The following is a 16,014-nucleotide window of genomic DNA, read 5'->3' on the forward strand; positions in this document are numbered from 1 at the left end:
CCGCCCGTCCCCGGCCCCGCCCCTGTCCGGCCCGCCCGGCCCCGCCGCGGGGGGAGCGCTCCCGATGCCCGCTCCGCCCGCCGGGCCGCGGGGTGGCGGCTGCCCCGGGCACGGGGAGCGCTGGAGCTACACCCGGGAATAGGGAGCGCGGGGGCTGCTCAGGGAACGGGGAGCGCTGAGGCTGCCCCCGGGAATAGGGAGCGCTGGGGCTGACCCGGGGAATGGAGAGCGCGGAGGGAGCGCTGGGAACGGGGAACGCTGGGGCTGCACCCGGGAACGGGGAGCGCCGGGGATGCCCAGGGAACGGGGAGCGCTGGGGCTGTCCCCGGAAACAGAGAACACTGGAACTGCCCCAGGGAACGGAGAGTGCTGGGACTGCTCCCGGAAACAGGGAGCACTGGAGAAGGGCTGGGGGACCCCTGGGAACAGGGAGCACTGGAACTGCCTCAGGGAACGGGGAACGCTGGGACTGCCCCCGGGAACAGGGAGCGCTGGGGCTGCCTCCGGGAACAGGGAGCGCTGGGGCTGCCCCCGGCCCCAGACCATCCCCGGCCCTGCGCTGAATCCTGCCTGCCAGAAGGGCAATCTGCCTGTGTCCCACCTAAAGATGGCTGGTCATGGGAAGGGAGTTACTAAATGTGCTCGCTCCGCACACCTGTACAGGAAACAATGGAACCATCCGGGAGCAATGCCCATAAACTAAGACACAAGAAGTTTCACCTCAGCATGAGAACGAACTTCTTTGCACTGAGGGTGGCAGAGCAGTGGAACAGGCTGCCTGGGAGGTCGTGGAGTCTCCCTCTCTGGAGACATTCCAAACCACCCTGTATGCATTCCTGTGTCACCTGCTCCGGGTGATCTTGCCTTGGCAGGGGAATTGTACTAAAGGATCACCAGAGGTCCCTTCCAACCTTAATAATTCTGTGATTCTGTGAAACCAGTTGACCCTGTCAAAGTTTTGCCCTGGAACACTTACCACCTGGGTGGATCCTCCCCGTGACTTCCTCAGCAGTGGTTTATTTACCAAGGCTTTCTCCACAGGGAATTACTGGCCATCCGGAAGGATTTTATGAGCCCTCAGGTAAACACCTCTATGAGTTTGCCTCGGAGGTGTCTGCATGGGTGACGTGTCCGTCCTCCTGCCTCCTGTCTCCAGTGCACCCCACGCGAGTGGGAGCACCAGTTCAAGCTGCCAGGAGGGATTAGGAGTCTCAGGTACAAACCCATAGACTCTCTCCTTGTTCCCAGGTTCTCCTTGCCTCATGAACTCATTGTAACAATACTTAGCCACTGAGGTGGAACAGCACAGGTGCCTTGTCTCCTGGCAGGGGATGTGTTTTTGACCAGGACAGCCAACTCCATGGCACAGGGAGTGATGGCCAGTCCAGCCCCCTCCATCACCCAAATATCTGCTTTGTTCCTCCCTGAACTTTCAGATTCTCCTGGCCTTCTTCATCCTTCAGGCTGTAACTATAGGCTTCAGCCCTGGCTTTAACCATGTATAGTCAAGACAGATTAAAGCTCAAGAGAAGTCAAGGTACTCAGGGACTAAGTGTTGTAACATATGAAGTGGCTTTGCCAGAGACCAAAGAAGTAAATAACAAAAGCTCACAGAACAGACTAACCCTGGAAGAGGCACAGACATTCTTTCTTGCTCACCTCAAAGGTAGCAGGGACTATCATCCCAACACATCCAGACTAAGGTGGACACAAGTCCAGCCACCACGCTGGGACCAGCTGGGACCTGCCATGGGGTATCAGCCAAAACTGGGGCCCTGGATCAGTGCTTTGCCCCAGGCTTGGGTCAAGGAGGCTGGGTGGGAGCTTATGGGGGACACAAAAGGGGCATTTATGGATCCTGGAGCCCTGACAGGCAGTTGCAGACTTCTCTTATTCTCCCAGTTTTGCTCTGTGGGAAAAGCTTGAGCCTCTATAATGGGGAAAAGGAGTCATGGCTTCTAGAACAGGTGCAAAGTCACCTTCTTTCCTTTGTGGGTGGTGACTCAGATACAAACAAGGGCAACATCTGATTCAGAAAACAGAAATTTTTTTTAAAAAATATATTGATACTGGATGGTCTTTTCAAGCATTTCTGTCCTTGAGGTGTGTTACTTGCCTGTTTACATCTTGCAAGGGAGTGCTTTCACTAAGCCAAAAGGTCCCTTTACATCAGGAAAGTCAATTTTGTTGACTGTGAAAGAAATATGGACATTGAAAGGGGAGAAAGAGAAAAGGAGGGAAAAGCGTTTTATGGAAAGGACAAGAAGAGAAATGAAAGTGCTGAAACATAAATTAGTATATTCTCATGGGTTATGCAAACCATCTGGCTTTAAAAGCTAGTAGTAGGAACAAGGAAAAAGGTCATTGGAATTAGCAGAGAACTGCAAAACAACTGAAGGTAAAAAAGGAGCAAATGGCAGGCACAGCGAGAGAACAAGTTGTACGTCAAAATACAAAATAGTGGGTATATTACTGGAAGTCACTGCAGCTCTGGAAGGAATGATTTGCATAGCTCCTGTGAATCAAATACTATGCAGATTCTAAAAGGAAATTAAAATTCTCATAGCCACTCTGTGCAGAGAATTAGCACAATAATGACATTTGTTCAAAAGCATGTGAAGCAACATGAAAAATCAAGAGAGAAAGGGCATTAATTGAAGAAATCCTTGAGTATACAAATTTAGTAAAGACAGGAGTCAGGTGTCAAGGAAAGAGTAAAGAGTCAATTGGTAGGTGAATTAGCCATTTGGAAATAACTGAAGTAACAATTCTCAGGACTGGAAAGTGTAGAGCATTCCCTACCTGGCTGTATTTTACAGTTTTATAGCAGGCTGCACCTAACAAGGATGCACAGATCCATCTTAAAGCCCCAGGAGCAGACAGATTGAAGTCAGTGGTATTAGGTATAATGAATTTTGTTAATGATGTGTAAAAACTGCAAGACTTGAGTCTGTGTGCAAATTAGATGAATAATAGTATCAGAGTTTAAATAACATGTCACCCACAAGCTACTTGCTGGTTGACTTTCATTTTCAAGACATTTCTCAGTGCCAAGGTTTTTAACAGTTGATATAATAAATTAAACACCCATGTTTACCAACCTTGTGAGGTTGTTTTCATTGTGGTTTTTCTTGTCATGTTTCAGTAAGTTTCTCAGCTGTGGAAAAAGAAATCCTAAAGGGTGCAACTCGTTTGTGAAAATTACTAGAAAGACTAGAAAAATTACTCCCTTCAAGTCAGGAATGTTATTGGGCTCAAACAGAACCACAGAGATAGAAAAGGGTATCAGCAAGTTATTTCTGTAAGGGCATACTAAAGTCTATTTGGGAAGGTGATCTAAACTTGCAAAGATATTGAGTAGTGGCTGAGAGGATAAAACTTTCCTTGGTGTTATGTCCGAAGGTGAATGTAAGGCTTTATGAAAGAATGACATTAGAAATTATAGATCTCAAATTTCAGCCCAGTGAATAACATATTGAAGTTGCATGTCCTTAATTGCTGGAGCTGAGTCTTTTTATGATACTCATTTAGATGTGAAAAACATGCTAGGCAAAGTGAAAGAAGAGCTGGATAATCTATATGGTTTTATGCATATGAAAGATTTACATCCTTATCCATGGTAACCACAGGATTTTTTCAAGGAAACACTTTTCTGTTTGAAAATGCTGTGCTGTCTGACTAAGGTTTTTCATGAGAAATATGCATGTTTTAATTAAAAATCCACTAGTAAGGGCAAGAAAAAAAATTAAGAGGGGGCCAGAAAAGATCCCAGAATGTCTAATTAGCCCAGTAGCCAGCACACATGTGTGGCCTTTTAAAGGTTCAAATTTTTGTTCTGGTTGATTCAAAGATATGAACTAACTACTGGATATTTAGGTCAACCTCTATCTCAGTTTCACTGGGCTGTTCAAGATTATGTTAAAAGCAAACAGCCCTGCTAGAAAAGACCTTAGTAAGCAGTAGTTTAGCATGGAAGAGGCAAGAGGATGAATGTAGGACTTATTGTGTTGATTTAATAGAGTTCAGACTTAAATATTAGGAGTGGTGCATTAATAAGCTGAAAATTGAATTGATGATAGAATTTTTTTTTTGAGATCTAAGAACAAAGGATGTCAAAATTACGGGAACCAAAAATTGGGTGGGTGTAAAAAAGACGATAAACACAGGATTCAATTAAAATAGAATATTGGCAGAGAATAATTTAGGCATAAGAATACACAAAGGGAAAGCACTCTTAATACTTATATACTTATAAGTAACTGTGATATAAATAAAATGTTGTGAACAGGATTAAAATCATACAGGATAGTTAAAGGCTAAGTATAAGACCACCACAAAGGTGGCATCTGAGCTTTATTGTGTACTTAGCTACTGAGGTCACATTTGAAAGCTTTTGCAGGTCTGTTTTTCAATAACAAATGGGAATTATATAAGCATAGGTACATCTGTGTGATTGCAGAAACTGTGTCTGTGTATTTGTACAGGATAGAACTGCACGTTTCGTCTATTTGTCAGTTTATCTGAGTATAAAGAAGAGTCTGAACAAAAGGTTAGTTCCAGCTATGCTAAATACACTCTACCTGCACAGACAAACAAGCCCTTATAGAAAAAAAAACACATTAAAATTACCTTCTCTATTTTCTTTTTTTCTCTCATCCCTCTGTCTCCCTCATCTGCCTTTTCCCAAATCAAGACTTCAGAGCATGTTGTTGTAGATCATTTGTCCTGTTAACTGGTCCAAAGTCCACAGGGAACAATACCTATCTGGCAGTTTATCTAAGATCCAGTAAACTAGATATCTTGGCAAAGCTTTAAGATCTATTGAGGGGGTTAGAGGTGAAAGAGCAGGGAAAGAGATAGAGATGGAGATTTTGCTGGCTCTGCAGCCCATGTAACCTTCACTGCCCTTTCCTGAGGGCAGAAAAATCTGGCTGAGCAGCAAGAAGGTTCCTACACCTTGCTTGTGATTTGAAGACTTCTTTCACAAGACTGTGAAAAATGAGACCAGAAAAACCGTCTCCAGTGCCATCTCTTGGAGTGCCATGGTTACAGGAGAAGCAGCACCTATTGCCAGCTGGCACTTTGTTGGTGTGAGAGCCATAAACTCTGGCTTAGCAGCTTGACAAGCACCGGACTCTCTCCAGGGTGATCTGGCAAAGACACTCGCACAGTGACTGGAATATTTTGGTTATGTTTATTCACTGTTGTTGATGGAAAGTTTAAAGTGCCAAGATTTGTATTTAAATTATAGGAGGGGTGTGTTGCAACTGTATTGCAGAGGCTGTAATAGCCCTTGGTATTAGAAACAATCAAAAAAGTGAACAGAAATTTTGCACTGTGCATTCACAAGTAGTTTCTTTTACTCATGTAATTTGAAAAAGTGCATGCATGGTTCTACAGCTTTGTGTATTTTATCCTTTCATTATGAGAAAATATATCACTTATTCCACGTACATGGTTTTTAAAATACAGAATTAAAACAGTTAATATTTTAAAGCAGTTAAGAAGGAAAGACTTTACCCTGCAATAGTGATAAACAAGATGTCTAAAAAGCGCTCAAGTGCCTGAGACATTAAGAGTGTTTAGAGAATGAGAAGCTCTACAAAACCTGGATTACTGAGAGCTAAAGTCACACCACACTCTCCATAGTAGAACAAATACTCATTTAAATTTCAATTTGGTAGTTGTATTCTGCATTCAGGAACTAAGTTTATCAAAGGAATAGAAAGTTCCTAAAGTGAAAAATCTTTAACTGATATGAAAAGGTCCCATGTAATATCAGCAGTCGTTGTTGTCTTTTTCATTTACACAACATTTCATTTTATAACTACAAGTACTTGAAAGGATTTAAGTATTCAATACAAAAGTTACTGTTTTCCAGTATTTTTCATTTCAAATCTATAAAACTAGCCGAGCCTTTGAAATTTTTAAATGAATTCATGCTGAATTCAGTTTAGCACAAAAATCAGTATTTTGGGTCTAGACGATATCAGATTGCTTGATGGAAGAGTGTGGTACAGTTGACTTCACAAATATCACAGCAATTCAGTTGTATCTAAGAGTGATGCTTTAATGAGTGGCTGATTTCAGCTATTTTAAAGCTTTTTTCTTGTTTCCAAAATTGTATTAGAGTATGTCTTTACACTGGTGTGTGCTGGAAGTTTTACTCTAGATATTTCAGCATCACTGAAACAGGAGGAGGAACAGGAGGTAAAAAGCCAGAGTTAAAAATGCTTGTGCAACTGTACAACTGATAGAATTCAAAAAGGGAAAGGCAAGAAGCACGTTGATTTGAGTTATGACTGGTAAGCTGTGAGCCAGTCTTTTATTCCCTGTGCTGCAGCTGAATGATAATGGGTTTTATGTGTTGTTGGAAAGGAGCCTGAAGTGGAAGTTCAGGGCCTAAGAGATGAAAGGCAGCTGGAGAAAATTACCTGTGAGAACAGCAGGAGAAGTGACTGACATTAACTGAAGACTAAACATCTCTGTGTATGAGTGCTTAGGGTTCTGTGTTTTTGAGCTGACCTGTGAGGCTGTAGGAGCCCTTGGTACCACACCAGTCACTTCAGTGTGCATGGTAGCTCAGGATTGTGAGGAACATTTCCATAATCTCTCCTGCTGGTTTGCAAGGGATGTTGGAGGGAGCAGCTTCTGTAAATGCCGACATTTGCAGCTCTGGACTGAACCCAAATTCATTTAAGATTCATTTCAAATTCTAGCTGACTTGTTCAAATGCCACTTACATAACACCTACAGGAAGCAGGGTGCTGGAGCTGGGTTTGATGTAACACCAGTGGAAGAAAAGGGAAAAGTGACAGGAAGCAACCTTGGATGGATGTTCAGAAGCTGCGAAGAACAGACCCCTGGTGCCTTAAGAGGGGAATATGGCAATTGATGAATCTGGACTGAGGCCACTTCTGGCATCTTTACATCTCGTGTCAGGCTATAAAAGGGAATTTGAGCTTCAGTGGGAGAGGGATGGCCTCTGGGAGAACAAGCACAGGTCACTGATGTGCTCTAGAGCTGGTTCCTTTTGACTGGGAAAGCCTCAATTTCTTGCTAATGCCCACCACCATCTCAGATCACCCCAGATGCTGAACTCTGACTTGCCTGTTTTGTAGTCACTGGAGGCAGATTTGAAAATCAAACTCACCTGAATTCCTGCTGATTTTTACCAGCATTTAGAGTTCTCAGCACAGCTGAAAACCTCATTGTCTGAGCACACCACGATGGGGTATCCAGATGAAAGGACTAGAGACTTGTAAAGGTTTTTTGAGAATCGGTTCTTGTTCTTCGAAAACCAGCTTGAAACTCTGAGGTGTGCAATAAATAATTAGATTTGGCTACCATTGATTAAAATTGATTTGAAATGTCAGTAGAAAGTCAAATCTTAAAATTAATTAGGTGCTTTTAATGGGAAAGGGTTCAGAAACAGTTTAAAAATTCTATTTTCATCAATCTTTGCTAATCTGTAAGACTTGATGCTTGGTGAATGGATTTTACAACCAATAACTAATCCCCTGAGATACCCACTCCTCTCATGCTCAATTAAAGGATGAATGAGATTACTGCTCTTTGTCATTCTGAAAGAACAGGCCTGTGGCTGATTAAAGCCCCGGGGAAGCTCTGGTTACATGTCCCTCCCTTGCTGTGCCTGCCTTGGGAACCTGGAGTGGTCCAAGTGCTGAGCACCCACAGCTACAGCTGGAGGTGGGTGCCCTGATGTGAAAAGTGTTATAATCTGACACCTCACACTGAATTCATAAAATTCATAGAAATTTTTTGCCTCAGTCTCACCATGCATTTGTAAGATGGTGATAAGTAAACCTACAGGGAGCTGGAATGATCCTTGAATCACTCGAAATTCTGGGGCTGCTGGGAGTGTCACAGTAACACCAGTGCAGGAGTTAGTGTTGTCCTCAGAGCTGGGTGTGAACAGCACACCAAGTGCAGAGCTGCCTGGTGAGCCACCAGTGGAAAAAAACACTGACTATTTGCTGCCTTGTCAACAGTGAAGAGACTGCATCATCCACAGAGTAGATACAGAGAACAGTTTGTGTGGAATAAGTAACTTCCCTTAATGGCATTAAAGATTTCGTGTCATTCAACATATAATCAAAGGAGAGATTTAAAGCTCTGCACATTTTCATTTTGTTACCACTTGAATTTTGAGTGCCTGATTTTTCAGCTCTAATAATGTTCTTAAAATATGTTTTCATGTGTTACATGGAATCCTATAATTTCTAAGGTTGGAAAAGACCTCCAAGATCATTAAACCCAACTGTTAACCCAGCATGTGTGTCCACCACTAGACTATATCCCCAAGGGACATATCCACACATATTTTCAGCATTTCCAGGGATCGGGATTTCATCACTACCCTGGGCAGCCTGCTTCAATGCCTGACCACACTTTCAACAAAGAAATTGTTTCCAATATCCAATCTAAACCTTGCCTGGCACAGCTTGAGGCCATTTCCTCTCATCCTGAAAACATATGAGGGAGGATGTGAAAAACATGGATTCTTGGGTTTTCCAGCCCCTTGCTGGAGTGGTGAGAGGAAGTGGGGGACAGCAAACAGTCAAGAAGCCACTTGTGTTCCTCTCCATTATTTTCTACAGCATCTCTCTCACTTTGGCTGCTGTTGCTGAAGACATCACATGCTTTTGGGGTAAGCTCATCCACCCCCTGTGTTCTATCTGGGAAACATTGTCCTGCTTACTGTAACACTCCGAAGCAAAGCTGGTAGTAACCTAGAAGTGAGAATATCTGCTAGAGTTCTGTGACTATAAACCTGGAGCATCACTGAGGATATATTCATCCCAGTATGCTGGGAGGAAATCTAGAATTGAACAATACCTTTTGTAGCAGCTCAGAATGGAGTACGAGCAACTCCAGATACTTTTCATTTCAGTTTTATAGCTTAATAGTTTTTGACATGGGTTATTTTGAGTAGCAAAAAAATAAATAAAACATAAATTAAACATGTAATTTCTAGTATAAAAAAAGAGAAAATGTTGCTCAAGGCATTTTGATATCTCAGAGTACAAGACTCCTTGGACCATTGCCTATGATGTGTTTCTTTTAAAGGAAGGTCACTGAGGGTATGCTGTGATCACAGTAAAAAAGAGGGAAAGTTCATGGTAATGACAGCTTGGGAGAGGAACATTGTTTGGACTATGCTGAAATTACATTATGTGTCTCTGTAAGTACAAGACTATGTTGCGAACAGTCATGGGTTTTGGTGAAACTATTAAAAGTTGAATAATAGAGGAGAGAGGATGCTCTTTTCCTGTTCTGAATCACTACTTTAAAAGCCTTCCTGTTGCTCTCTGTTGTAGTTCAGAGTGTTCCAATACAGCCTCAAACAAAAACACCTACTTTTCTTCTCAAGGGAATCTTCCTCCTAGGCTGAGCATTTCCCATGAACTTTTCTGCTCTGTATAACAGAGCTTCTACTGTATGTGACTAAGTGGGTTGAGTCACAGAGAATTATTATGCAAAAGTATTAATAACTGTGGACACACCACTCTCGGTAATGCCAAGGAGTGGCAACCAGCTTCAAAAGGGCAGGCCAGGACTGCAAATTCTTCCTGTTTAAAAATTCATATCTCCTGATGCCATCCTAACCCACAGGCAGCCTCTCTAGTGCGACACAATTGTGATGGGGTTGGCAGTCAAAGATTTAAAAAAAAAGAGGAAGAGGGGTGAAGCAAAGATACGTTTCTGGGGTCCCACCCACTGAATGAAGGGATGAGGGGGCTCTGCAGCACCAGCAGCCACACAGAGGTGGCGTAGAGAGGACTGGGGAGGGCAATCAGAGCTGGGGCTGTCAAAGAGACCTCCTGCCCTCCCTGTGTGCTTCTGGAACTGTCTACAGCCAGAGTGTGGTCTGGGCCCTCCTGTGCTTGAAAGAAATCCACTGGGCCAGGAGTGGAAACTCCACCTTGTGAAAAGGTAATTTCTCCAGACGATCCTAAGAGAGATGAACAAGGTTCTTGCTTTGGGGTGTGTGATGGGTATTTAGTATTCTATCATTTAATCGCCTGTATTCCCAGTGAAAAAAAGGAGTATCATGGTGAAAAATTGGTAAAGGCACAAAATTCTACTGGAAAGAATTACATTAAGCACAGCCAGCAAAAATACTAAGACAAAAATAACTGGTATTTTCTTTCATTAGCAGATGAATAAAATTAGAGATGAAAGAGCTGTCCTAAACTAGAACTGCAGCAGGAAGGTTGAGAGCCAAGAGGACAAAGATCGTCTTCAAAATAGGTTTGCGAAAAAAGAATTCTTTGCTTCCCTCTCACTAGGATTAAAAACCCCATAAAAACTGTTACATATATATATTTTTTCCACAAAGTCAATGTATTTCCAGAGCCAAAAGCATCACACCTGCTCAGATGTGCTAATTGCACAGGAGAGTCTCTCATCAGATAGCACAGAGTGCTTTCTAATATTAGATCACATTGAAACAAGCCTGCTTTTAAGCATTCAATCAATGCATCATGATCCACTGATAAATTAAAAACTGCAGCCTGGATTCCCTGATCTCTCTGTGCTGCTTGAGCAGTTCAGGGCTTGATGATCTCGGCTGGGAAGATAAGAATCCCCTGGGGCCGGTTGACCTGTGATGGATGGCTCAGGAGCCAAATATTGCTGTCAATTCCAGCATAGATCAAATCATGGAATCAGGAGACTGTAATCAGATGCTTTGATAAGTTTTCTCTTTTTCTTGCATCTAACAGTTCTCAATTTCATTGCACATCCTTCTTTTTCAGTCTTATCATAACCTTAAAGGGGAAAAAAACTTATAAATACTGGAAGTTGGTAAACCTGCCTTTAACCTTTTTAATTTAAAAACCAGATTCTTGGGCCATAGAGTGCACCACCAGTGCACAACTCAGACATGTTTGCAGCTGTCCTGGTGTTTGAATACAAGCTGCTGGTCACTGCTGCACATTCCCCAGCAGCCCTTGTGCACGAGGCAGACTCAGTTTCTGAGCCCAGTGACCAGCTCAGGCACTTGACAGAAACAGCTTTCACTGGCAAAGCAGTTTAACACACTGTGGGTGGACAGCCCCATGAAAACAGCCAAGCTGCAGGTGAAGAGAGCAGTCCATGAGAGCCAATCTGGGGACAGAAGATGAGACAAAGTAACTGCTTTTGTCAGGAAGGACGGTTCCTTTTAATCAAGGACTGCTTTTAAATAAAGGACAAGCCTTAGAACATGTCTTTGTGCAGAACTTACAAAATACTGAGAGTAAAAGCCTTTTCTCTATGCCATTTATTAGCAGTGTCCAGTCACAGAATGGTGTAAGAAAGGCATCAGCATTTGCCATTGTGATCAGTAAAATGAGCTGACTCAGTCAAAGGAGCTTTTCCTTCAATGGAGCTGTGGGAGGACTTCATTCACACAGTCATTAAGTAGCCCAGAGCAGGAACTAGAGTCACCTGGGGTTTGGTTTTGTTGGGGTTTGGTTTTAAGTACTCCCCTAGATTGGCCTAATTGAATTTGGAGGCTCTTACAGGTGCTGTATTTTTCCTTTAGATGCTGTTTTGAGAAAATAATGTTGCTAATACTTGCCTATTTTTAATAATCATGGCAAGATTTCAGAAAGGTCAGTGCATGAAGCCTACATTTCTTGCTATGAAGGTGGTGCTCAGGTACCATTTTGGGCAATGGGTAAGTAAGGATAGCTATAGTAGGAACAAAAAGGAAAAAAAAAGGCTAAATTAATATTCTGCATTCAGTTGAAAGCTGAGCGAACACAAACAGTTTATCTTAGGCTTTAATAATTACCCCAAGAGGCAGGAAGCACATGTCATTACATATTTCAAAGAACTCAAAAGGAGGATTCACATACTTTTCCAGCAAGAACTGCTAAAATGTACCTGCTTAAAATGTAAGGCTTTACAGCAAAGCATCTGCTACTGCAACATAATAAAAATGTATTAACCCAAGGCAAGGATTTGTTATAGGTGTAGTAAGATGGGTAAGGAATTAACTCAACAGAAGAGGGAACTAGGATTAGGCTGCAAAGGAATTACTAATGATGTTTTGGAACAGTATCTTATTTAATATTTTCATTAAACACAGTACAAAAAGTAATCATAAACTAATTAAATTTGAACACATATTTGAAATATGAATTGGGACAAGTTGATAGAATATAAAACAAAATACTAAAATTTTGCATCGGAAGAATCTAGTAAAGTGAAGTCTGAAGTAATGTAAGCACCATGAAATAAATGTCAAGTCATGTGTTTGAGAACCAAGTTATTTTGCTAAGAACAAGATGGTCCTCTGGTTAAAATCAGTAACACAGGAGAGAGAGGTCAGTAACAGCTTGTACTACCTTGACTCATGAGCAGTAAGAAGATAACAGAACTCCTCCTGCCATACTGTTTTCAAAAAATGCTGACTGAAAAAACAGAGAGTGGATTTCCACTGTTAAAGTTATCCTCAGTGCTAGTGCATGGAATTTCTGCAACTTTTCCAGAACCATGATGTGGAACTGGACAGACAAATGACTTATTTGATTAGGGAAGACTGAGAACACATCAATGCTGAATAAACCAGTGAAAAAACCTCAGTGAGTGCTGAGTAAATCACAGAATCATAGAATCGATTGGGTTGGAAAAGACCTCCGAGATCATCAAGTCCAACCCTTGGTCCAACTCCAGTCCATTTACCAGATCATGGCACTCAATGCCATGTCCAGTCTCAGTTTAAAAACCTCCAGGGACGGTGAATCCACCCCCTCTCTGGGCAGCCCATTCCAATGCCTGATTGCTCTCTCTGGAAAGAATTTTTTTCTGATCTCCAACTTCACTTTGCCCTGGCAGAGCTTGAGCCCACACCCCCTTGTCCTATTGCTGAGTGCCTGGGAGAAGAGACCAACCCCCACCTGGCTAGAACTTCCCTTCAGGAAAGCTAAAACTCCATCACTCTTTGTCTGAAGCCTGGGGCTGTGCATAGGGTTGTGCTCAGACAAGAAGCCACACAGAGCCAGGCAGAGTTCTTATCTGAAGCAGATTAGGCAAGACCTGTGCCTGTTTGCAAGGGCTTAATGAACCTCAAGAACTGCTGTCCACCTGTGGGGAAGTTCTGCAGCTGTTCCTGAATGCTGCCCTTGGCCAGTTACTTGTCAAGGTGCCAGTACTGAGTCGTGCTCCTCCCTCAGAATGGGCAGCTGCCTCGCCAGGTGCTCCTGGCACAGGCCCGGCTGGACACTGTGCCATGGTCTCAGTTCACACGACACTGGAGCAGATCAGCAAATATGAGACGGTTCCTGGTGTGTCTGTGATTTCACATCACAGTCATTATCAGAAGTGTCCTTCCCTAAGCATTTTCAAAGTTAGGTGAAAGATTTCCTTCTTTGAGTCAGAAGACCTCAAAATACTTGCGTGCAGCAGCACATGGGAGTTTAAATGCAAAGTGAGCTGCAGCTCTCATAGAGTAAACAGCAGGTGCAAGATGGATTTTTTTCATTTCCTTGGCAAATCTGAAAGCTTGTGTGCTTGGATACATACCTAAAGATGTTTACTTGCTGAGGAAAAGCTTGGTTTTTCCTTAGCTCACGAGTTGAAGCTGTGATAGATGGCAGACTTTGAGCTTTGTTTCTCAGTCACACAAAAGAGCAAATGAACATTGTCATCAAAAAAAAAGGGCCTAAGGCCTTAAAAATAATGCTGATTACTGGAAATAATTTAAAGCTATTGCTTTCTTCGGTGTTATTTGTACTGAATGTATATTCACAAAGGGAAGAGCTACAGATCCAGCACTTATGGGTACAGCTGTGACTGGACGTTTATTCTTCGGTTGGCTCTTCACTACCAGGGACTGCCAATGCCAGTCGCTCAAAGGAGGGTTTTCTAGCTCAGTAATCAAAGTCAGGTTCAACTTCTTGAGAAAGCTGAATGGAAGTCAAAGAGTCTGTCTTAAGATTGTGGGAAGTTTTCAAACATATTGTCAGGATTGTGCAGCTGGCTGAATGCCAAGGGTATTCCATAACAAAACCCAAAGAAAACAACTCTTCCCAGTAACACTTTTGAGATGAAACAAATCTGTTTTACATGTTTACAAAAGATAACTCAGCTTAAAACCATTCTATTTATTTATAACTTCCAAACAGAAGGAAAATGTAAAGATTTAAAATTTTGCAAGATTAATGTTTGCAATGAAAACAGTAAGTAAACCCTAGAACTTCTATGATATTCTTATGAAATCTGGCACAAAGGCCTAAGGAAAAAGTCCTGATAGACTTTGGCTCAAGGAATTCCAAGAAAGTCATTACTTGTGTTGTAGAAAGCCAATGTTTTTTCATGTCAGAGCAGTTGTAGTAGAGCTGGACTAGAAAGTGAGCTGAAATCTGCACACCAGCTGCATGACTAACAGAAAATTATTTCAACACTCTTGAGAACCAGGAGGTCAAAGGCTTATCTTATTTCTTACCCTTCCTAGCAGTATCACCTCTGAGTTATTCAGAAGAAATCTGCATATTTCTGATGCTGATAGAATGACCTTTATTTCTTTCAGGTGCAGGGATACTACAGCTGTACATGAATTCCATGAAAACTGAAAAAGCAAAATTATATATACACTGAGGAAAAACAAGGCAGTGAATTTTGATTCTTTTCTAATCTAATAATATGAGCAAATACTGAGAGACTGGCAAGCAGGAAAAAAAAGAAACTTATTTACATATTCATTAAGTAATTTGTATAATCAGAAGATTTAAAAGGTCATTACTGGAACACCTGCCTGTTAACAGATGTAGAAGAATGAAGGCCAAAGAACACAGTTTTTATAAAGATGTTGGTAGATAAACAGTTGGCAGATCTGCAGCTACCTGCTGGGGAAGTGCGAGTCCTTTAGGTCAGGCCACTGTTGTGGATGAGGTAAATTTGGAATCATGAAACCATGCACATACTGACTGTCCTGTTGCAAAGCTTGACAGTTGTTTATTAAGAACTTTATTGCTTTTAAATATCAACATTCAGCTGAATCAGCTTTTATCAAGTAGAGAAGTTTTATGTACCAAGGTCAAGTATGATTTGATGTAAACCAGGATGAAAATAGTTCACTGCACTTGACAGAGCAGATACTTGAAAAAAATCTTACACTCTTTTACCACAGAAGGAAAAGCAGCTCAGTAGATGCCTGTTTGGATAGACAGGGAGTACAGCTCTGTGCACAAATCTTAATCAAGAATGAGGAGTCTGCCTTAATTTGGCCAAATTGATTAACTCCTGCTTCAGTGCCACTGGGTATTGTTGGATCCCTCAATATCTGTGCACAGCCCACACTGAGAACCACTTCACCTAATTGTAGATAACCAAGTGTTAGGTGTCCAGGTCTAAGCTGGGCACCAAAGGATACTTCAGTCTGGCTGAATTGTTTTCTGGAGATTCCCATTTAATCTTCTTCTAAAGCAGACAAAACTACAGCATTAGGAGCTGTGCTGGCTCCGGCTGAGGTAAGTTCCTCCATGGTAGCTGCTGGGGGGCTGGGTTTGGGTCTGTGATACAAACGGCACTAATGACACTGGGATGTTTCAGCCATTGCTGGGCAGGGCTTACACAGCAACAGGGCCTTCCCTGCCTCTCACCCCACCCTCAAGGAGCCTGGGGATGCACAGGGGGCTGGAAGGGGACAGAGCTGGGACCCAAGGGGTGTCCCACACCATATAACACCATGATCAGCAATAAACTGGGTGGGAGGTTGCAGGGGACCTGCTGTTTAGGGGCTGGCTGGCTGGTTTTATTTCCCTTTTTTCCCCTCTTTCTCTTACAATTTAAAATATACCATTATTTTTTCTTAATTATTAAATAGTTTTTATCTCAACTCATGAATTCCTTCCTGACTTTTATCCTTACAGTCCCAGGAGGGGTGGGAGAGCAGCTCTCTGGTGCCTGGCTTCTGGCTGGGCTTGAACCACCCCATGAGCTCAGACAGGTTATTTACAGATATCTGTTAAGGCAAAATAACATAGTGCAATCAGCATTCAT

The sequence above is a fragment of the Pithys albifrons genome, chromosome 7 (genome assembly GCF_047495875.1).
Source record: "Pithys albifrons albifrons isolate INPA30051 chromosome 7, PitAlb_v1, whole genome shotgun sequence".
Lineage (NCBI taxonomy): Eukaryota > Metazoa > Chordata > Aves > Passeriformes > Thamnophilidae > Pithys > Pithys albifrons.